Consider the following 25,499-nt stretch of genomic DNA (forward strand, 5'->3'; position numbering starts at 1 on the left):
CTCCGGACGCGCAGGCTCAGTGGCCATGGCTCACGGGCCCAGCCGCTCCGCGGCATGTGGGATCTTCCCGGACCGGGGCACGAACCCGTGTCCCCTGCATCGGCAGGCAGACTCTCAACCACTGCGCCACCAGGGAAGCCCCACCTTTAATGTCTTTATTCCAGAAATTGATAAGACATTTTAAAAACTTATTTGGAAAAACAACCAAGAACAGCCTAAACAATCTTTTATTTTTTTTAAAATATATATTTTATTTATTTATTTTTGGCTGTGTTGGGTCTTCGTTTCTGTGCGAGGGCTTTCTCCAGTTGCGGCGAGCGGGGGCCACTCTTCATCGCGGTGCGCGGGCCTCTCACTATCGCGGCCTCTCCTTGCGGAGCACAGGCTCCAGACGCGCAGGCTCAGTAGTTGTGGCTCACGGGCCCAGTTGCTCCGCGGCATGTGGGATCTTCCCAGACCAGGGCTCAGAACTCGTGTCCCCTGCATCGGCAGGCAGACTCTCAACCACTGCGCCACCAGGGAAGCCCAGCCTAAACAATCTCGAAAAAGAAGAACAAAGTTGGTGGACTAATACTATTTGACTTCAAGATTAGTGTGATTAATCAGATTAGTGTGGTATTGATAAAAGGCTAGATACGTACACCAATGGGGCAGAATAGAGTGTCCAGAGATAAACTCACAAATATATATATGACTAAATAATTTTTTATAAGAGTGCTAAAGCAATTTAATAGGGAAAGGAAAATACCTTCAATAAATGGTACTAGAACAGTGAGATATTCATATATATATATACACACACATCCCAGTATGTATGGGTATTTACACACACACACACACATATATATACATACATATATATATGAAAAACCTCAACCCCTACTTCACGCCATACAGAAAAATCAATTTGAGATAGATGTAATATTTAAATGTAACATCTAAAACAATAAAGATATAGGGAATTCCCTGGCGGTCCAGTTGTTAGGGATCTGTGCTTTCACTGTCGGGGCCCAGGTTCAATCCTTTGTTGGGGAACTAAGATCCCACAAGCCCCATGGCATGGCCAAAAAAAAGTAATAAAATAAAATAGAATAAAAAACCCGCAGTTTCCTTTAAAATAAATAAATAAATACATAAAGATATAGAAGAAAATCTAGAGGAATATTTTCATGACCTTAGGATAGGCAAAAATTTATTGGAGAGGACAGAGAAAGCACAAATCATTAAAAAAAAAAGTAAGTTAGACTTTATCAAAATTTAAAATTCCTGCCTGTAGAAAAACAAATCAAGGAAAATAAATGGACAAGTCAGACTGGGAAAAAGTAGTCATAACACATACATCTGACAAAGGCTTTGTATCAAGAATATGTAAAGAACTCCTGCAACTCAATAATAAAAAGACAAACAACCCAAATTTTTAAAATGTGGACAAGAGACATAAATGGACACTTTAACAAAAGAAAATATGCAAATGACCAATAATCCCAACAAAATGTGTTCAACATTATTTATCAATAAGGAAATGCAAAACAAAACCATAATGAGAAACTATTAAACACCCACTAGATTTGCTGAAATGAAAAGGATCAACAACACCAACTCTTGGAGAGAAGGTGGAGCAACTAGAACTCTCACGTGTTGCTGATGGGAGTGTACAATGTTATAACTAATTTGTCTGTTTCTTAGGAAGTTAAACATACATCTACTCTAGGACTCAGCAATTCCACTCTTAAGTATTTGTTCAAGAGAAATGAAAATATGCATTCACAAAAAAGCCTTGTACAATAAAGTTTATAGCAGATTTTCCTGACAGCTCCAACTAGAAACCACCTAGGTAGCCATCAACAGGGAAATGGGTAAACAAGTGATATAGCCACATAATAGAATATTCCCAAAGCACCCAACTGTGGCTACAAGCAACAACATGCATGAATCTCAACAATAGTATGCTGAGTGGAAGAAGTCTCACACAAAAAAGCATATACTGCATAATTCCATATATATGAAAATCTAGGCTAGGCAAATTTAACCATCGATAATAGAAATAAGATCATTGGTTGCTTCATGGATTGTGAAGGTGGACTGGGAAGGAGCGTGAGGAAACATTTTGGGGTGATAGAAATGTTCTGTGTGTTGATGTTGATAAGCATTTTTCAAACTTGATTGAATGGAACCCCTAAGATCTGATCAATTACTGTATGTATATAATATTTTAAAACATGAAAATAATTAAAACAAAATGCTGCTTAAAATTTATTCACTGGGATCCACTTTATCAGATGAACCTTAAGAAATTATTCATCTTACTTCACTTACTTCCCTAATTTATACATTCTTCTAACTGACATAAGTCGAAATGTTTCTCAGTTTATGTTTTATGAAATATATTTCTCCAAAGATATATCTTCCTAGGTAAGATGCTTGACCTAACTGATTTGATGACCTGGAACTAAAAACATGAAGAGGAATTCCTTACGACATCCCAGAAGAAACTTAGAGTGTTGAGAGAGCTGAGCGGCACACCTCTGCCTATGCTCTCCTTTATGGATAAAATGCTCTTTCCAAAATTCTTATTCCATCGTATCAGCTGAGAGTACACTTTGCCAGTTCTTTAAAGATGCATTTTTATTTATGTATCTGTACCACTCAGGAGGCTTTCAGCTGGATGTAGTAGAAAATTCAACTTGAAATGGCTTATTCTTTAAGAAAAATTTATTATATCCTGTTACTGGAAGTCTGGAGGTAAGACAGTTCTGGAGTGGGTTATATTAGCAGCTTGATGACTTCCTTAAGGTCTCAGGTTCTTTTAATCTTTCTTTTTTGCCATTCTCAGCACATGAGCTTTGTCCTCAGGTAGTAGGTGTTCATGTTCATGATTGTACCTCATTGTTGCAAGAGGACTGCTGCTGATCCAGGTATCACATCAAGAAAAAAAGATCTCCTAGAGCATGAAGATCCATGTCTTCCTGTGTGTCTTTTTTTCTTTTTCTTTTCTTTTTTTTTTTTAGCAAGTGAATCTTTCTCAGAAGCTGCCACTCAACAGACTTCACTTGGCCATCTCATTGGCCAAACATGCAAAGGAAATGGGACTGCCATTATTGAGTTAGACCCAGCAGATCCCTTCCCTAAAGCTGGTACTTGGGCCATTCTCCTTGAAGTCATGGGCACATATTGGAGGGTTTGGACCTATAATCAGTGCTAGGAGGCTGGAAATGGAGGTCTTGATGGATGATGGGTTGGTAATTAACAGTGTCTGCTACAGTATCATTTGTGTTTGCTCTGTTTTCCCCATAAACTTAATCTGGAGGGTAGAGATTATTTTCCGCCTTTCATATAAGCATGATAAATAGTATAAGGGTATGCTCACAATAAGCCCTTCATAGTATTGCTTGATTGATTGATACCCCAATCTCATTCCAGAAAAGAATTAATTCTGCTCAGAAGGCACTCAACAAATGTTTCACGATCTCAAAATGTTCTAACTGATGGAACAAGTTTAAGAATACAACTAAAATGATATATAAACCAATGTATTTTAAGAAGAATGAGTAGATTTTATTTTATAATCAACTTGAGTAGCATGGTTTCGGGGGATTTTCCTAAGTTCCTAGGTTATGCCCCTCATCTTGGTCCTCAATGTGACCATTCAAAAATACGAAGGAGTCAGAAGAAGTCTGACTTTTAAGGGCTCTCATTTATGGTTAATATTCTTGCTTAAAAGGAGACTTGTGGAGAGGGCTTGATGTCTCCTTCTCTTGGCCTCCATTAGTGATGTTACCTGTCATCTAGGAGCGGTGAACTCAAAGGATCCCTCCATGATGTTTCACCAGGAGGGCAGATGTTATTTGAGTGGGGGCTGGTTCTTCTCTGGAGTCAGGAAGAGCTGGCAGCTTTCAGAGATGCCCAGAATACCTGGGGCCCCGTTTACACAGTGCTTTATGACAGCAGATGGAGGCACAGTGAGCAGGGGATTCCAGAGTGGTTCCATGTCAGCACCCCTGCGGGGTGGGGCTTGTTAGTTGACCTAAGAGATTCCATTCTAATGCGCTGAAGATGGATTTTAGGCCTGCACTTTGCTAAGGCTAAGAAAGATTCATTGCAAATTTCTGTTTACTTGTCTGGCTTTCGTGGGATAGCCAGTGTTTTCCCTTGTCTTAGGTTATCTTTGGCTGGAGGGCAAGAAAAATAGTCAATGATGTCTTGGAAGTTTAAGTCTATACTCTATGGCTCTTTTAAAAAATATTTGGTTATCCGGCAAGATATTTCTTGTGTTTCTACATCTAAAATTTCTCTGGGGTCTGGCGGTACCAAAGCTTTTCATGGCTGCCAGTCATATCTTAATTGGATCACCTTGTGGAAACTTCAGAGAGGTTTCCTAGGATTTGCTTCCAATTTCTGATGCCGACCCAGCTTTTATTATCTAAGGTGAGTCAGATATGACAATCTCCTTATTTCCTTTCTCTTTAAAAGGACTTGCTACATTTTCCAAAATACCTCCCAGAGAGTGCTTACTGTGGGGAACATTCTCCTTTCTTGGCAAAAAATGTTCTTGCTAGTTCTATTGCCCCTCAAGTGATGATAACTTCTTTTTGCAAATGTGATTGAGAAAATAGGTAACAGAAATTTCAAAGAAGGAGAAAAATTTCACTTTTTACTCATCCTTGAGCCCATTGTATTATTATTTTTTAAAATCATACTTATGTGAATCTACCTTGTATTATGAATTACAAAATGTGCTTGCCCTTTTTTTTTCGATACAAAATTATAAGCTCTTTGAGGGTAGGGAAAATATCTAATTCCTCTTTCACCCTTTCAACATCAGCCAGAGTGTCTGATGTGTAATAGGTGGGTAGTACGTATTTATGGAATTAAAATGCTTGAAATACATCCATGGAAAACTATGGATGAGTGGGTATTAAACTTTTTTCCAAAAACAGTTAATGACATCAGAAAAAATGATTTTAGTGAAAAAAGCAAGGCACAAACTTTACATATAATAGGATTCATCTTTTGTTATAAAGGGGCACAGATATGTGAACACAGAAGGAAACATGACAAGATAGTAAGTATGGTAATTTGAGGGTGGTGAGATTAAGAGGTAATTTTAATTTTTTAAAATGATTTCAGTCATATTCAAATTATCTACAATAACCATTTTATAATTAGAAAAAGCAAAAAAGGAAAATTTGTGTTCAAATTTAGCACAGTTATTTTTATTTATTTTAAAATTTATTTTATTATTTTATTTTTTTCAAGAAAGCATATATTTAAGCAAGAATACGCTGTCAGAGGGCGAGTGGACAGACAGGTAAGTGGCTCTGTGTTGTTATTTTTAAAAAATCATTTTCCTTGAACATTTTAAACCAAGACATTGCAATATTTATTGAAAATTATAACAACCATTTGTATTTAGTCTGACTGTGTGCCAGGCACTCTGTGGAGTGCTTCACATGATTATCTCTGTAGTTGTTACTTAATGACTGCTCTATGTGTCTTAAAATCTCCTTTATATAGATGAGGAAATTGATGCACAGAGAGGCTAAGGGGCAGCCAGGCAGAAGAAGAGGGGATCTGAACCCGGCCCAGCGGATGCTAAGGCTCGGACCATACATAAACCACTCACCTCATTCGCTCCCAGTAGCCTCTATCTGTAGATTCTCCGACGGACCTTTGGAACCTGTCAGCTTCATGCTATTCTCTCTGCCCTTGGCTCACGTATTCACAAGTGTCACAATTGTATCATCTTCATGAAGTATTTAGTCCTTTGTAATTTACGAATATCTAAAGACTTAAACACTGATCACAGGAACCATAATAGTAAAGATTAGCATATGGGTAGATAAAAAGAACAAATTCCCTACATGCCCCAAACACTTGATGACAGTTGCTAGATAATGTAATTTTGTAATGTTTTAACTCTGTATAATGAACACGTATTATTTCTAGTCCAAAAAGACAGTGAAAATATGAGAAAAGGTAGAATTAATTCATAGCTAAAAGCAGAGTCAGCAAACATTTTCTGTAAAGGGGCAGATTATAAATAGCTTTGGCTTTGCAGGCCATGTGACCTCTGTCACACTGCTCAACTCTAATAGGGTAGCACGAAAGCGGTCATACAGATATTGCATTAAGGAACAGTCAGGCTCTGTCACAATAAAACTTTATTTACAAAAACGGGCAGTGGGCCAGATTTGGTCCACAGGTCATAGTTTGCTAACCCTTGCTAATTAGTCTCCTGTCACCACTGGAACAAATTATCACAAATCTGTGGCTCGTAACAGCACAAGGTTATTCTTTAACAGTGCAGGAGGACAGAAGTCTGAAATGACTATCACTGGGCTAAAATTAAGGTATTGGCGTGGCTGCACTCGCCCTGTAAGCTCCAGGAGAGAATTCATTCCTTGCCTCTTCCGGTTCTAAGGCTGTAGTTGTGGCTTATGGCCACATCACTCCCATCTCTGCTTCTGTCATCATGTTACCTTTCCTTCTTCTGTAGTCAAACCTCCCTCTGCCTCTGTCTTTTAAGGACACTGTGATTGCATTTAATGGCCACTTGGATAATTGATAATTGAGGATAATCTTCCCATCTCAAGGTCTTTAACTCAATTACACCTGCAAAGTCCCTTTTGCCATATAAGGTGCATTTACAGGTTTTGGGGCTTAGAATGTGAATATCTTGGCTTAAAGTTACAAAAAGTTGGGGGATGCTATAAAAAGAACATTGACTTAGGCACAAACTCACCTGAGTTGGGGGTCCCAGCTTCAGCTGTAACTGTATGTAATGAATGGCCTTTGGAGGGTGATTTTACCTCTCTGGCTTTTAGCGTTTCTCATTTATGATGTGAGCGAATGAGACCATGTGATCCCTAAACTTCTTTCAGCCATGTCATCTTTAAATTTTATGATTTTGATGAAGGACATTTTTTTAACATCTGCCTTCTGTCATAGTGACCTTTATCATAAGTAATGTAAATCCATTCTAAGCAGCTTTGTGCTAAGTTGTATCAGGGAAGATTCAATATTTATAAGTAAAATAAAGGAAGAGATAAATTTTAACTATTCCCAAGTTAGCATAAGCCTGGAGGAATTATAGGCCAACCCTCTCATTAAGAATGAAACTTTAAAAATTTTACATGCTACTCTGTACAGAAGAGCATTTGAAGAGTCCACAAAAGTACTTTTAGAACTTGCAGATAAAGAATAATAAACTCAGGCTGATGAGAGAGGGAGGGTTAAATTATTACATGGAACTAGATCGAGAAAGGCATGCACTTATGCTTTATGCAATTTTAAAGGTGGATATAATTTTGTCTGTGAGTTCCTAGTGGCAAAAGCAAAGAGAGAAAGATGATTATATAAGAATAACATTGTTAGAATATTTCTTTTAACTGCTAGAAGTTCCTGCAACATGAATGATATTTCCCATGAGTCTACCCAAATGGGGACACTAAAGTTGTTCTAACGTTATCATTTCATCCATTCAACATCCAACAGGTATTCACTGACAGCCTACTACCTATTTGGCACTGTACTAGTCAATAGGGAACTAGATAGTCATGACCAGATAGAAATGCCTCTGTTCTATTGGAGATTACAGTCTGGCAGGGAGTGCAAATGTTGACAATGCAGTGAATAATCTGAAAGGGAAGGAACAGAGAGATATAGGAGCCTATCTTAAGGAAGCTTTATCTACAGACTAGTCAGGGAAGACCTCTCTGGAGAAGTGATGTCCCAGGTGCCTACGGGATAACAGTAATTAGTCAGGCAAAGAGCAGGGGAGGAAGTTTCTAGACAAGAAGAAGAGAACGGCCTGTTTGAAGACCTGGAGGCAATTAGTTGACCTATAGTTGTCCAGTATTGTCCAGTTTCATTGGTGTGAAGAGAGAACAGAGCATGGGCTAGTGCCAGAGTGTGGAGAGCCACATTAAGGATTCTGCACATTATCCCCTGGTCAATGTAAAGTGTATCAGAGTACTCTTAGCTGCTATAGCAAACAGCCGCCGAGATTTCAGTGGCTCAGTGCACACTGTTGTTTATTTCTGACTCTCATATTAGTCCGATGCGATGTTCCTGATGGATGGGCAGCTTTACCTCAGGTAGCAATTCTACTGTGTCTCCTCCATCTCTTTGTCCATCTCCTGCTGACAGAGGAGGCGAAAGAGAAGGTGGAGAGAGCACAGGTGTGTCCTAATCACCTTGCCCTGGAAGTAGTCACAGAGCCCCGCCTAGATGCAAGGGGGGTTGAAAAGATTGTCCCTGACTGGGCAGCCATCTGGCAGTACTATCTTCACTCTGGAAGTGGGGTGTAGATTTTGGAGGACAGTTAACTGTTTCTGCCACAGGAAGCCCCTGGAGAGTTGTAAGTAGGATTATTGTATGATCAAATTAGAATCTTTAAAAGACCATCCTGACTGCAGAAGAGAGAATGGACTGGAGGGGACAAGACTGGACACAGAGAGACCAGTTATATTGTGCAATAAAGACAATAGCAACTGTCACAGAAGAGTTTCTTAGGGCATCTCTCAATGACAGCAAAGGACACGATTATGCCAAAGTGCAAGTTTGTAAAAGTCAGGGAAATGTCAGTTAGAAATATGTATAACCGGGACCACCGAAGGATTCATTTTCCTTTTTTAACCAGAAGTCTGGTTAAAGCCAATGGGTAGGCAGCCCGTTGGCTGGTGCTAAATGTGATCAAAGGTTGTTCCAAGGGCTTGCTTCCTTCTGTCTGCTGCTTCACTGTCTTAGGCATGTAGTTTTTATTCTCATGGTCATGGGCTTGTTGCACCACTGGGCAGGAACAAAGTGGGCAGACCAATGAGCAAGAGTCATCTGTCTCCTCCTGACATTTTATTCAGGAAGGGAAGGGAAGCCCAATTCAGGAGCCTTCACTTCTCATAGGTCACGTGGCATCCAGACTTCAAGGGAGTCTGGGAAGCTGAGTACTTTCGAATTGTGTGCATGTGTATACATGTGGAAGGGAGGCTTGACCGAGAATTCTCGGGGGCACACTGAGGATGGGAGATGAGACTGGAAAAGTATAGACTGCTCCTATAGGACTAGTCTCACAGCAAGGCATAGTTATTCTCTGCTGAAGACAACTGTACCATCATGGCTAGTGACATCACAGCCCTTTATTCCTGTTCAGCCTCTCCAAATACCTATGAGACTGTTCATAAGTGATCATCTCTTCTTACTCAGCATAGTCACGACACCAAAATGAGGGACCTGACTGAATGTCAGGGATAGACATTTGAGCCCTGCAATCTGGATGCCCAGCCCCCTTTGCCAATACCTGTGCCAATACTTGTCACCCAAGTCCAAGGCGAGGAGGTGACACTGGAGAATCGAGCCCGAGTTTCTCACAGGACACCACAGGAGATGGGGGTAAAGATTAGTTAAGCTCTGGTTCACTCCCTCCCAAACCACCTGCTCTGCTGAGACAGGAGGGAGCAAAGAAAGGAGGGGAGTATATGCAGGGAAGTTAGGAGGCACTCGCTGGAAGAGCTCTCCTCTCTACACCACCACCAATGTTTGCTCCCTATTCACCAAGTGCTCCAGCCAGACCCATGGGTAATAGCACCTTCACCGTGTAGTATGTGCGTTTCAGTGAATTTTAAAAATCATCTTATGGAGTGGTCCCTCTTAAAAGGAATTTCAGATGTTACTGAGTAAGTAGGAAAATTATTTGGGGAAGTGGACCCCTGAACTCTGGAAATGATATTAGACATGCAATGACAGACTTTTTTGACAGTGTGGATTCCCCTTCACGTGCTGTCGTATCTGTCCTTGGGATGGCATTGAAACGCCAGGTCTCTTCATAAGGCTCTCTCTGTTTCACTGGCTTTCATGTATTTTCCATGATATGTGTTGACTGGCCTCTGGTGACTGGCTACACGTCTGTTCTGACTGTCTTGTATAAAAAAAGGGTTATTCTTTTTCATGCAGATGGTCCTATAGCTTCCCTACATTTGGGGTAAATGAAAAGGAATTTTACTTTAGACTCATTTACTCTGCTGACTTTTGTCTCAATTCGTCGAATGGCCTCTTAGTTTGGAATGCAGGTACACTATCCATGTTTATCCTTGATAGCACAGTTTTAACCTGAATTTCCTCCAATCTCTGAAACAAAGGAGTTTAGAATTAGAAGGGTCCATTGATTGAGCATCTACATCTAAAGCTGATTTGGGGACTCTTTCTTCAAAACAAGTGATTGGTCATGTTGCTCTGGGAGACTTGATTTCCAAATGTCCTCAGTGTCATCAGCCTTCCATCCTGCTGCTGGCACTGACCCACAATCAGAGAAACCTGGACAGCCCTGCCCTGTACATCAGTGGATCTACTTTGAAAGGCTGTTTGTGGAAATCATTTCTAGATTGCTGACACATGGGTAGGAGGTATTTATCAAGACATAAGCATCCATTTCTTTTTCTGACTGATTGGGTACAGAAATCCAAAGAAATAAAAGAACACAACCTGAGTGGAAAAGCTGCAAATCATCTTCCATGATATGTCATTTCTCCTGCATGAACTAAAAGAATTATCCCTACTGCACAATTTGGAACTGAACACAGTAGTGGCAGGAGGTTACTAGGAATGGGAAATTAGTTTGAGGTGGTAAGAGGCACATGGTGGATACATGCACTATGGATGGAGAATATGATGAGATGCCTCTGGTTCTGAAAGAAAGTATCCCTTCTGCAGCTAACAAGACTACTAGTTCTGGCTTCTAAAAATGTGCCATTTCAGCTACCAGACATTATGTGTGCCTCCTGACAGAAGCATGAATCACTACCTATGCAGCATTCTTGCCAAAAATTAAAACCTGAAATTTGATCAAGCATAGAATCTAGATATAACTATCAATTTATAGCAGACAGAGAGTGGTGTAATAAAGAATGTGTCTAGTATTTGTCCCTGATCCCTGTCACAGAGCTTCAAAAACTCTTAGAATTTCCTGGGATAGGAGTATTTTATTATGCTAATGAGGTGACTCATGATGGACCCCTAGATAGTTAGATAGCCTCAGGATGTGATTAGAGGGTTGGAACTTCAGGCCAGCTCACCTCCAAGGAGGTAGGAGGGGCTGGAGGTTGAGTTCAGTCTGGTGGCCAATGATGTGATCAATCATGCTTAAATAATGAGACCCCAATAAAAACTCTGGACACCAAGGCTCAGAAGGGATTCCTGGTTGGTGAACACATTGACGTGCCAGGATGGTGACACATCCTGACTCCATGGACAGAGGCGTGGGTGCTCCCTGTCAAGGACTCTCTGTGTCCCTGCCCTATGTACCTCTTCTATTTGGCTGTTCCTGAGTTGTGCGCTTTATAGTAGAATTGTAAGTACAGAACTTACTGTAAGTACAGTGAGTTCTGTGAATCATTCTAGTCAGTTATTGAACCTGAGGGCATTGTGGGAATTCATGAATCTATAGCCACTCGGCCAGAAGTGCAGGTGTCCCCCTGATTGCTGGAGATGGAGTCTGAAGTGAGGGCAGCCTTGGGATAGTTTTTGCCTTCACTTCGTGGTGTCGCAGTAACTCTGGCTCGTGTCAGAACTGAACTGAATTGCAATACACCCACTTGGGGTGAAACAGAAAAGTCAAAGGAACATGATGAACAACACCACAGAGATGTGATGGTAAAATACTGTTATCAGAAACTCCACAGAACGAGTGACCCAGTTTCTTCAGCAAATAAATTCCTTGGTGGGAAGAAGAGAGACAAGGAAGGGAACTTATAGGTTAGACGAGACCTAAGAGATATACCAACCAAGAGCAAAATAGATATTTAATTTCAATCCTGATCAAAACAAATGAACTGTAAAAAAAATAATATATGAGACAGGGGAATTTGAACACTGCCTAGATTTTTAATGATATTAAGGAATTACTATATTATTTTATTGTATGTATTTATATAATATATTGTATGGTTGTACTACTTTAGAACATTATAATGTTATGTTATAGTTATTTCAAGTAGAATAATGATATTGTGGTTCTGTTTACAAGAAGAAACCTTGGCTTTTAGAGATACATGCTGAAATATTCATGAATGAAAAGGTAAGATGCCCAGAATGTGCTTCAAAGTAAACTAGGGATAAAGTGGGTAGGGAAATGGAAGAAGCAAGTTTGACCACAAGTGAGTAATTGTTTAAGTGGGTATTTATTACACTCTTGTCTCAATTTCAGTATATGCTTGATGTTTTCAGGAAAAAAAGGACAAAACAACAACAAAAGAAATTAATAGACTCAACACACTGTATGATTCCATTTATGTAGAGTTCAAAAACAGACAAAACTAATTTATGGTTTTAGAAGTCAAGTTTATGATTACCTTTCGGTGGGGAAGTGGGTACAAGAGCAAGTTCTATGTGAAGTACGTTGGTGCTGTTTTAGTTCTTAGTCTGAGTGCTGCTTACATGGGTGGGTTTACTTTAAAAAATTCATTGAATTACATTTAATTTATGTACTTTTATGTATGAGTATTATACTTCAATAAAATTTTTTTAAATAGTCCTATTTGATGTAAATTTTGCTAAAAATTCACAGAGAGAGAATCTGAAAGAGAAAATAGGAAGACTTGTTGATAATTTAATTTTGAAATTTTAACTAGGTAAATATGTTTTAATACATAAGCAAGGATGGATCATAAAAATCTCAGGATTTTTCCTTTAGACAACAGGCATTTACTGAGAGCCAATGATAAGCTTCTCACTGACTAAATCCTGAGTATCTGGCTATCAAATGGAAGGAGGCTTTACAAATCATCTAAACCAACTGCCTGGCCAAACTCTTGCCAAATATTTGCCTAGCTTCTGCTTGAATATCTCTAGTGATGGGACACTCATTACCTGTTGCGGCAGTCTGTTTCATTTTGGGGAATCTCCAACAGTTGAAAATGTTCTGCCTTATGCTGTTTTTACTATGACTTTTTCCTCATGAAGGTCCTTCAGATGTTGGAAGGCGGACATCAAGTTCCAGAATCTTTTCTATAGGCCAGAGATTCCCAGTATTCCCAGCTGTTTTTCATGGTTTCAGGCTCTTTCCCCTTCCCGGCAATTCTCTCCTGACCTTCAATACGTCCTTTAATATGTTCAGTTAAAGTGACACCCTGAATTGAATGTAACAATGCAACAGAAGAGGCGATCATTTTGGTCATGCTAACCCTGCCATCAAGGTAACTCATTGACCATTTTGCCCACTGTGCTCTATCAACACTGTCCACCCAAGTATCAGCTCATCCACAGCCAGGTGCCTCTGCCTAGTCACCTTAATCTCACTGCTAACCCAAATCTCCACTTAGAGATGCCAAGTCTCTCTGTTTTGCTAATTGTACAATCTGGTTTCTGGACTCATGCTGCCCTTGATATATATTTTCCCCTAATAATTATAAAATTGTGTTTAGAAGAGACTTTTTAAAAAAAAAGTTGCCATATTAAATGGTTAAGAAACTCAAGAATTAAAAACTAGCAATAAACTAATTAATGTCTCAGTCAATGATTTAATGCCAAAAGTAACTTTATAATTAATCAAACCAGAAAGTTCAAAAGGACCTAAATTATAGCAAAATTAAATATAAGAAGACAGACGGAGAACACAGTGATGTGTATGAACCACACGAAATCTTCTTTGAGTAGTTTTCTTCAGCAGACCACTTTCTTACATTTAGAGAATGTGTTTTCCATGTGCCCCAGGGTTTTAAGAGATGTTGATAGGTATGCTCCCCATAACTGTTCTGTGTTCAGACAAATTTGAAGAACACTACATATTCTAGACCAGGGGTCGGAAAACTTTTTCTGTCAAAGGCCAGACAGAAGGAATTATCTTGGCTTTGAGAGTTTGTATGTTCTCTATTGCTCTCCTCAACTCTATAGCCAAGGACAACTTGTAAACACATGGGTAGGGCTGTAGTCCCATAAAGGCTGACACTGAGCCAGATTTAGCCTGGGAGTCATAGCTGGGCCCCTGCTGTAGCCACTCATGAAGCTTCCCTTCTTACATGAGCATATTGAACCACGCTTGAAGGCTTTGAGAAGCCCTGCAGAAACAAAATCTGTCAGTCGAGTTTGACCCAGCATTTCCCAATCTATTGGCCAGTGGAACACTTTCCTCATGCCATCCTTAATAAGCCACATGGAATAAGGTCCTATGAAATATCCATTTGGGAAACAGTGGTTTAACACAAAAGTTTTCTTTGAATGATTTCTTCTGCGAGGATTAAGAAAAAGAAAATACAGGGTTCTTTTAGCTCTTATGAATTACCAAAAACAGTAATAAACTGAATTAGAAGAGATTTAAGAATAAATTAGCCTTTTCAAACTCTGCAGGCCAGAAGAGAATGGCAAGATATATTTAAAGTGATGAAAGGGAAAAACCTACAACCAAGATTACTCTACCTGGCAAAGATCTCATTCAGATTCGATGGAAAAATCAAAGCTTTACAGACAAGCAAAAGCTAAGAGAATTCAGCACCACCAAATGAGCTTTACAACAAATGCTAAAGGAACTTCTCTAGGCAGGAGATACAAGAGAAGAAAAAGATAGACAAAAATAAACCCAAAACAATTAAGAAAATGGTAGTAGGAACATACATATTAATAATTACCTTAAATGTAAATGGATTAAATGCTCCATCTGAAAGACACAGACTGGCTGATATATGATATATGCTGTCTACAAAAGACCCACTTCAGAACTACGGACACATACAGACTGAAAGTGAGGGGATGGAAAAAGATATTCCATGCAAATGGAAATCAAAAGAAAGCTGGAGTAACAAAACTCATATCAGACAAAACGGACTTTAAAATAAAGACTAGGGCTTCCCTGGTGGCGCGGTGGTTGCGCGTCCGCCTGCCGATGCAGGGGAACCGGGTTCGCGCCCCAGTTTGGGAGGATCCCACATGCCGCGGAGCGGCTGGGCCCGTGAGCCATGGCCGCTGAGCCTGTGCGTCCGGAGCCTGTGCTCCGCAACGGGAGAGACCACAACAGTGTGAGGCCCGCGTACCACAAAAAAAAAATAAAAATAAAAAAAAAAATAAAGACTATTACAAGAGACAAGGAAGGACACTACATAATGATCAAGGGATCAATCCAAGAAGAAGATATAACAAATGTAAATATTTATGCACCCAACATAGGAGCACTTCAGTACATAAGGCAAATGCTAACAGCCATAAAAGGGGAAATTGACAGTAACACAATAATAGTAGGGGACTTTAACACCTCGCTTACACAAATGGACAGATCATCCAGACAGAAAATTAATAAGGAAACACAAACCTTAAATGACACATTAGACCAGCTAGGCTTAATTGATATTTACAGGACAATACATCTGAAAGCAGCAGAACACACTTTCTTCTCAAACGCACACGGAACATTCTACAGAATAGATCACATCTTGGGTCACAAATCAAGTCTCGGTAAATTTAAGAAAATGAAAATCGTATCAAACATCTTTTCTGACCACAATACTATGAGATTAGAAATCAATTACGGAAAAAAAAAAACTATAAAAAAACACAAACACACAGAGGCTAAAAAATATGCTACTAAATAACCAATGGATCACTGAAGAAATCAAAGAGGAAATAAAAAAAATACCTAGAAGCAAATGACAAAGAAATCATGATGACCCAAAACCTATGGGATGCAGCAAAAGCAGTTCTAAGAGAGATGAGAAAAACCTCAAATAAACAACCTAACCTTATACCTAAAGCAACTAGAGAAAGAAGAACAAACAAAACTCAAAGTTATGAGAAGGAAAGAATTCATAAAAATCAGAGCAAAAATAAATGAAATAGAAATGAAGAAAACAATCGCAAAGATCAATGAAACTAAAAGCTGGTTCTTTGCGAAGATAAACAAAATTGATAAACCTTTAGCCAGACTCATCAAGAAAAAAAGGGAGAGGACTCAAATCAATAAAATTAGAAATGAAAAAGAAGTTACAACTAACACTGCAGAAATACAAAGGATCATAAGAGACTACTATAAGCAACTATATGCCAAAAAATGGACCACCTGGAAGAAATGGACAAATTCTTAGAAAGGTACAACCTTCCAAGACTGAACCAGGAAGAAACAGAAAATATGAACAGACCAATCACAAGTAATGAAATTGAAACTGTGACTAAAAATCTTCCAACAAACAAAAGTCCAGGACCAGAGGGCTTCACAGGCAAATTCTATCAAACATTAGAAACGAGCTAACACCTATCCTTCTGAAACTGATCCAAAAAACTGCAGAGGGAGGAACGCTTGCAAGCTCTTTCTACGAGCCCCAATACCAAAACCAGACAAAGTAACAACCTAACCTTATACCTAAAGCAACTAGAGAAAGAAGAACAAACAAAACTCAAAGTTATGAGAAGGAAAGAATTCATAAAAATCAGAGCAAAAATAAATGAAATAGAAATGAAGAAAACAATAGCAAAGATCAATAAAACTAAAAGCTGATTCTTTGAGAAGATAAACGAAATTGATAAACCTTTATGAGACTCATCAAGGAAAAAAACAAAATACTAGCAAACAGAATCCAACAGCACATTAAACAGATCATACACCATGATCAACTGGGATATGTCCCAGGATGCAAGGATTCTTCACTATATGTAAATCAATCAATGTGATACACCATATTAATAAATTGAAGAATAAAAACCATATGATCATCTAGATAGATACAGAAAAAGCTTTTGACAAAATTCAGCACCCATTTATGATAAAAACTCTCCAGAAAATGGGCACAGAGGGAACTTACCTCAACATAATAAAGGCCATACATGACAAACACACAGCAAACATCATTCTCAATGGTGAAAAACTGAAAGCATTTCCTCTAAGATCAGGGACAAGACAAAGATGTCCACTCTCGCCACTTTTATTCAACATAGTTTTGGAAGTCCTAGTCACGGCAGTCAGAGAAGAAAAGTAAAAGAAATCCAAATTGGAAAAGAAGAAGTAAAACTGTCACTGTTTGCAGATGAAATGATACTGTACATAGAAAATCCTAAAGATGCCACCAGGAAACTTCTAGAGCTAATTAATGAATTTAGTAAAGTCATAGGATACAAAATTAATACACAGAAATCTCTTGCATTCCTATGCACTAACAACGAAAGATCAGAAAGAGAAATTAAGGAAACAATCCCATTTACCATTGCAATAGAAAGAATAAAATACCTAGGAAAAAAACTACCTAAGGAGCTAAAAGACCTATACTCAGAACACTATAAGATAACGATGAAAGAAATCAAAGATGACACAAACAGATGGAGAGATATACCATGTTCTTGGAATAGAATAATCAACATTGTGAAAATAACTATATTAACCAAAGCAATCTACAGATTCAATGCAATCCCTATCAAATTACCAATGGCATTTTTCACAGAATTAAAACAAAACATCTTACAATTTGTATGAAAACACAAAAGATCCCGAATAGCCAATGCAATCTGGAGAAAGAAAAACGGAGCTGGAGGAATCAGGCTTCCTGACTTCAGATTATACTACAAAGCTAAGTGATCAAGACAGTATGGTACTGGCACAAAAACAGAAATATAGAAAAATAGAACAGGACAGAAAGCCCAGAGATAAAGCCATGCACATATGGTCGCCTAATCTATGACAAAAGAGGCAAGAATATACAGTGGAAAAATGACAGTCTGTTCAGTAAGTGGTGCTGGGAAAACTGGACAACTACATGTAAAAGAATGAAATTAGAACACTCCCTAACACCATACAAAAACATAAATTCAAAATTGTTTAAAGATCTAGATGTAAGGCCAGACACTATAAAACTGTTGGAGAAAAACATATGCAGAACACTCTATGACATAAATCACAGCAAGATCTTTTTTGACCCACCTCCCAGAGTAATGAAAATAAAAACAAAATAAACAAATGGGACCTAATTAATGCTTCTGCACAGCAAAGGAAACCATAAACAAGATGAAAAGATAACCCTCGGAATGGGAGAAAATACTTGCAAAGGAAGCAACTGACAAGGGATTAATCTGCAAAATATACAAACAGCTCATGGAGCTCAATATCAAAAAAACAAACAATGCAATCAAAAAATAGGCAGAAGACCTACATGGACATTTCTCCAAAGAAGACATACAGATGGTCAACCAACACATGAAAGGATGCTCAACATCACTAATTATTGGAGAAATGCAAATCAACACTGCAACGAGGTATCACCTCACACCTGGCAGAATGGCCATCAACAAAAAATTTACAAACAATAAATGCTGGAGAGGGTGTGGAGAAAACCCTCTTGCACTGTTGGTGGGAATGTAAATTGATACAGCTACTATGGAGAATAGTGTGGAGGTTCCTTAAAAAACTAAAAATAGAAATACCATATGACCCAGCAATCCCACTACTGGGTATATACCCTGAGAAAACCATAATTCAAAAGGACACATGTACTCCAATGTTCAATGCAACACTATTTACCGTAGCCAGGACATGGAAACAACATAAATGTCCAATGACAGATGAATGGATAAAGAAGATGTGGCACATATATGCAATGGAATATTACTCAGCCATAAAAAGAAATGAAATTGGGTTATTTGTAGCTACTCAGCCATAAAAAGAAATGAAATTGAGTTATTTGTAGTGAGGTGGATGGACCTAGAGTCTGTCATACAGAGTGAAGTAAGTCAGAAAGAGACAAACAAATACCATATGCTAACACATATATGTGGAATCTAAAAAAGAATGGTTCTGATGAACCTAGGGGCAGGACAGGAATAAAGATACAGACGTAGAGAATGGACTTTTGCATGGACATATATACACTACCAAATGTAAAATAGATAGCTAGTGGGAAGCAACCACAAAGCACAGGGAGATCAGCTAGGTGCTTTGTGACCTCCTAGAGGGGTGGGATAGGGAGGGTGGGAGGGAGATGCAAGAGGGAGGGGATATGGGGATATAGGTATACATATAGCTGATTCACTTTGTTATAAAGCAGAAAGTAACACACCATTGTAAACTAATTATACTCCAATAAAGATGTTAAAAAGAAAAAGAAAACCATAATTCAAAAGGACACGTGTACCCTAATGTTCATTGCAGCACTATTTACAATAGCCAGGACATGGAAACAACATAAATGTCCAATGACAGATGAATGGATAAAGAAGATGTGGTACATATATACAATGGAATATTACTCAGCTATAAAAAGGAAAGAAAGTGGGTCATTTGTAGAGATGTGGATGGATCTAGAGTCTGTCACAGAGAGTGAAGTAAGCCAGAAATAGAAAAACAAATATTGTATATTAATGCATATATGTGGAATCAAAAAATGGTACAGGTGAACTTATTTGCAGGGCAGGAATAGAGATGTAGACGTAGAGAATGGACATATGGGCATGGGGGGAAGGGGAAGGTGAAATGAACTGGGAGGTTAGGATTGACATATATACACTACCAGGCGTAAAATGGATAGCTAGTGGGAACATGCTATAAAGCACAGGAAGCTCAGCTCAGTGTTCTGTGACGACCTAGATGTGTGGGATGCAGGAGGGTGGGAGGGAGATCCAAGAGGGAGGGGATCTAGGTATACATACAGCTGATTCACTTCACTGTGTTAGTTTCACAGCAGAAACTAACACAACATTATAAAGCAGTTATACTCCAGTTAAAAAAAAATTAAAATAAATAAATAAATAAAACTGCCTTACTTTTAACCAGATGAAATGCTGTGTGTGTGTGTGTGTGTGTGTGTGTGTGTGTGTGTGTGTGTGTGTGTGTTTCAGGCACTGTCCTAAGCCCTGGGAACAGACTTCCAGTAACTGTGTCTGGATAGCTGGCTGAATGGCCTCCGTTACTGAGAAGTATTTCTTCCAGTTCTCTGGCAGCTAATCATATGGTCTTACTTCTTTTCCTCCCTCTTTATATCTTCATCCAAGTGCATTCTAGCAGTATTCAAACCTTGACTCACATATATCCAGAAGAGATAATTTTCTCAACATCCAGTCACTACTTGGTTTAAAGACAGATGTGTCCAGTGCAAAGTCAACACTTTTTTTTTCCACCAAAAGTCTGATACCATTCAATTAGGCATCAATAAGTTTGTGTTTTTCAAAATTTATGTTCAGTTCATTCTTCTCCTTCCTCTAATCCAATGGCCTGATAATCCTTAGAACGTGATTGGCTCCTCTCTAAGCCTCTGGTGGATAATGGCAGCATTTTATTGGGTTTTAGTGTTCATTTTCAGCATAATACAACTATCTGGAGAAAATATTTCCATCCGTATTTGCAGCTCTATGGCACCTCCTTGTCATCCAAAACACTTTTCTTAAACTGTACAGGAGAGTTTAAACAATTGTGACATTCCTAAAACTACCTACTCCGTTGCCAAGAAGTCTTCTTCTGGCCAGTGGCCAGAGTGGTGGCCTCAGCTACCTTTCTGGAGCCCGGGTTCCGACATGGCACTCTCTCATTCTTCTTAATAAATGATTTGGACATCTAAAGTAGCCACAAGGATTCCTGGCATTTGTCAGAGGCGGAAATCCGCATGGCAGACTGAGAGAGTCATAAAATCTTTGTTTTAGTTTAGACTCATTTAAAAACTGGAATGAAATTAAAAATGTTTTTTTTTATGTGTTCACTGAGGTTTCCTCTTAAGAGGTGGGAATTGTACCAGAATATGATGTATAGGGGAAATGACGATGGGAGTTTTATTTTTATGTTTTGTTTTGCTTATCCATGGAAGTATGAATCTTCTAGCCTTCTTCTGAGTCCCTTACTACAGTCAAAGCCCTGAGTCTGATCTGTATTTTTATTGGTAAGTTTGAAATGATTTTACACCATGGTCTGCAAATGTGCTTTTGGAACGTGCCTTCCTTTGCGTGCAAATATCCATTCCCACATTCTCATGTTTGCGGATTCTCTTTGTCTTCCAGAAACACTAAGTGTCTGTCCAAACCTTTCAGACCAAAAGGGTGTAACTTTTGGTTTGTGGTCTCATCTCTCAGAGTCTCTTGTTACAATAATACACAGAAGCTCAGAAAGGTCTGCTGAAAAGGGAAGAATATTCCCCTCGTCCCTGCTCCCCAGGTCACTCTGTTTTAGGCACATTTGAAGGCATTAGAATGGAAGGTGTCTGGAGGGTGATTCCAATAGTGTTGCTGGACAATACTAATTGATTAGAGGCCCGGACACTATTTATAAAACCATAGCGTAAGCTAAGAAATATTACAGCTTCAGACCTTGAATGAAATCTGACCTGGACAGTTAAATGAGAGATGATTCTTGTAATCAAATAAATTCAGTTCTTTGAGCTTTAATACAACCAAAGCCAGTTAAGAACCATTATTGAAATTCTTTCATCCATGGATTCCCATTTCCTGAATGTTTCTGCCTTGAGCCAGGCTCGTGTTTGGTTCCAGGTTTACAGTCCTGGTGCCCAGCCCTCAAGAAGCTCCCAGTCCAAGAGTGACAGTCAAGACAGTCACCTAATAGATGTCTGTGTGCAGATGGCTATGAACAGGGATGCACAAGAAGAGGGCCCAGGGAGGGGTTGGGGATGGACAAGAGGCATTGGAAGCTGTTTTCAAGATGAAGTAAGGCATGGCCTAAATCTTGACGGTCAGGGAGGAGTTAGCCTTGTGAGCACAAATAAAGATGGGCAAGTCAATAGAGGGAGAGTGTGCATAAAGCACTTAGGTGTGTGGGAGAGCAGCAGGGGGGCTGAGGAGAGAAGAGGTTGTAAAGCTGGGAAGGGCTGCCTATGGAGGTTTAACTTTTTCTTCTGGAAGTAATGCAGAGCTACTAAAAATCACAGATGTGACGCGGGCCTATGTGTAGTTTAGAATTATCCACATGTGCATTATTCATCACAGAAAACACAAGTAGTCCATATGATGCAAAAATAAGAAGTCAGTTAGGTCAACCTGACCCCATCCATGAAAACTCATCAGTCAAAGCACTTTGACAATGTTAAGTGGTCCATACTTTCAAAGTAGGAGTTACAAATTAAGCTGTATTCCCAGGGAAAAAGTTTCTTTTATGTTCTTCTATGCTACAGTGAAATTCACTTCACTAGCTCTCCAATTGCTACTGTCCCTTTTTCTACAGCGTAAATCAGTAAAACTTATACCTGTTCAACATTTGTTGATTAATTTTCAGGAAAAGCCTCACCTTCCAGTTTATCCTGGATTCTAAATTAGATCTATTCCTATTATCTTTGGGGACACGATTGTCTATAATACATTTATTTTCTTGGTATTATGACCATTATAGCATGAATTGCTTACTGTGGTATTATAGGCTCAAATTTGGGGAAGAAAGAAATACAGGATGAAAATGATGGTGAAAGTCAAAGTGTCCATAATTAACTATTGGGATACGTTTTACAGAATATTAAAGTTCTTGAAAAAATGCAATATTTCCTGGAATTAAAAATAAAAATTGAATATAACAGTGGGAGTGATATTAGGCTAAGAGATCCATAGAAGGGGACAATTTTGATTATCTTCCCATTTCTAGATAAAATGGAAGAGGATATTTTTCTTTGTTCTACCTTCGCTTTAGGCAGGGTAGACAAAATTCCCTTTCAACATGGCAGTCCCATTTTAAGCCTATTGTCCTGGGGTCCTATATGGTTTACCATTGGTCCCAGATCTCCAATGTTTAATGAGGAAATATTATTAATGGTTGCATTAAAATAAGCTGGGTTTGGTAGGTCTCCACCTCATACTTCCAGCTTCTGCCAAAGTCTCATCTAGTAGTGTGTGACACACATGGGCAGTGAATAGAGGTCCTACTTTACATGTAGTTATGTCTGAAAGAGGACAACAAATCTCTTTTTCCTAATCCTTTCCAGACCATGAACAACCAATACCTTCCTTTCAGGGAAAGCATGCTGGATTCCCATTGATAGTGTAAAAGGTGCTCAGGAACCAGGGTCTAATTCCTTCTGGTTTCAAGTGGAGGGGGAGAAGCATTTGCTGCTGCTGCCCCTGTCGGCTTAGTGCCATCCAGTTGTGCCATGGCTCAGCTGCAAGGTGCACGAAGCCACTGGACTTCCAGTCTTCAGGGTCCATGGGAAATGTGGGAAACCGTTAGTTGTATATGAAGTATACACAGGAAATAAAGGCTGACTGTCATGCTGAATCTAAATGTTTTTGCCACATCTATTGTCATTTATCATATGATATAAAATCTATAACTATTTACTTATTTTCTTGTTTGGTAACATTTTAAAATTTTATTTTATAATCAACCCTTTCAGCAGCATTGTACTAAAAAAAAGTACATGTTTAATGAAAAATTAAGTATTGAATTTCCAGTTCTCAAAAGTTGATGATAAATATGCAACTTCCCAAAATGTTTGTCAACATTTACCCTCCACCATGGGGACCACTATGATCTCATTGGCTCCATGGAAACCAGACATGAATCTGTTGGAAAAACATCAGCATCTACTTCAGAAGTTGTTTGAAGAAGAGAGTGCCTAAAATCAACAATTTACCTTGTGTACCTGCAGACAGTGTGTTAACATATCACTCTGTATAGCATGACTTTTCATTTAGATCAAATGACTGTTCTAAATTACTTTTGCTCATTTTTGCTATTGAGTTCTCTTTTGAATCTATGAAAATTGAAGTGATGGCTGTTAATGCATTGGCTTCATTAGCACAACCTTGCAATTAAATGATATCAGTTTTATATCAATGCCATTACATGCTTCAAAAAGAAAATCATGAGCCATTAATTTTTCTCTGTATATGCATAAAAGAAATAAGTGCATATGTTGACAAAATGCTTGTACATAAATGTTCATACCATCTTTACTCATAATAGCTCAAAATGAAAACATCCAAATATCCATCAATTGAAGAATGCATAAATCGACTGTGGTATATTCATACAATCGAATATTACTCATCAGTTAAGAAACTGAGAGAACATGCAATAACAACAATGAACATACAAATCCACCATGTTAAGCTAAAGAAACTAGCCACAAAAGAGTACATATTGTATGATTATATTTAGATGAAGTTCAAGGACAGACAAAACTAATCTATGGTGATAGACATTCCAAATAGTCTTTGCCTTGGGGTGGGTTTGTGTGTGTGTGTGTGTGTGTGTGTGTGTGTGTGTGTGTGTGTGTGTGTAGAGGGAACTCTCTGGGGCAATGAAAATGTTCTGTATTTTTTTCTGGGTGATGGTCACATAAGGTGAATACATGTAAAAACACATGTAAAATTCATTTATATATATATATATATAAATATATAAAAAAAAATATATTTATATATAAATATATAAATATTCATTTGTATATATATAAATGAATATAAATAAATAAAAATATATAAATATTCATTTATATATATATATATACAAATGAATAAACCATATATATGTATAGTACTATATATATATAGTACCTCATAGGAAAAATAAAAGGAAGAAAGAGAACAATTAACTATTATTTTTCATTCAATTTATGGAATGAAAATAAAACTTTTGACATTCAACCTGTCATAGATAATTCATTCAACAATTTACAAATGCTACTATAAATTCTGTTAAAAATGTGCACAAAGACGGTAAAAACATTGTTTTTGTAATGATAACGCAAATGCAAATTTTGATGGAGTACTGCATTTTGGTCAAAACAATGTTCCTAACTAAAGGAAGATACTAATGGAACAGAAAAGTATTATACTAGAATTGGTTGTGATGCAGACGTAATGACTACATTCAAACTGCAATATTCTACCAGTCGAAAGAATAGGCTTAGTTTTCAAAATTTGCAATTAAAAATACATGTACAATTAAATTACAAAAATGTTTTATAAAGTTGATGTTGAATTTTAAAAAATGAGGCTATCAGGCAGTAAATATTCTCTCTTTGCTGCCCGCCATCAGCTGAATTTTAGAAATGGTTGAGCCTTTGCACAACTACTTTGCAAATAAACCTAAGTGTCTTACAATGATAGTGAATATTTTTGTGAGTCTTGTAATTTTGGTTGCATTTCGTTCAAAATTAGTTTAAATTCTGCAAAGTATTTAAAGAAAGGAACATAAAAATGTTAGCTATTACACATATTGAAATTACAAGTATTACAAATTACTGATATTGAAAACAAAGCTGAAAATAGGAAGAATCTATAATTTATGCCTACAAAAGCAAGGAACTGAATAAATTAACCAGTGAGGGCTCAAATGATGCACAAGATTTTGAGTTTTGAATTCTTTAGTTGCCTTGTGGGAAGACTCTTTTGAAGGAATTTCTTTTTTTTTTTAAAGAAGATGTTGGGGGTGCTTCTCTGGTGGCGCAGTGGTTGAGAGTCCACCTGCCGATGCAGGGGACACGGGTTCGTGCCCCGATCCAGGAAGATCCCACATGTCGCAGAGCGGCTGGGTCCGTGAGCCATGGCCGCTGAGCCTGCGCTTCCGGAGCCTGTGCTCCGCAACGGGAGAGGACACAACAGTGAGAGGCCCGCGT

This window comes from Physeter macrocephalus, chromosome 9, assembly GCF_002837175.3.
Source record: "Physeter macrocephalus isolate SW-GA chromosome 9, ASM283717v5, whole genome shotgun sequence".
Lineage (NCBI taxonomy): Eukaryota > Metazoa > Chordata > Mammalia > Artiodactyla > Physeteridae > Physeter > Physeter macrocephalus.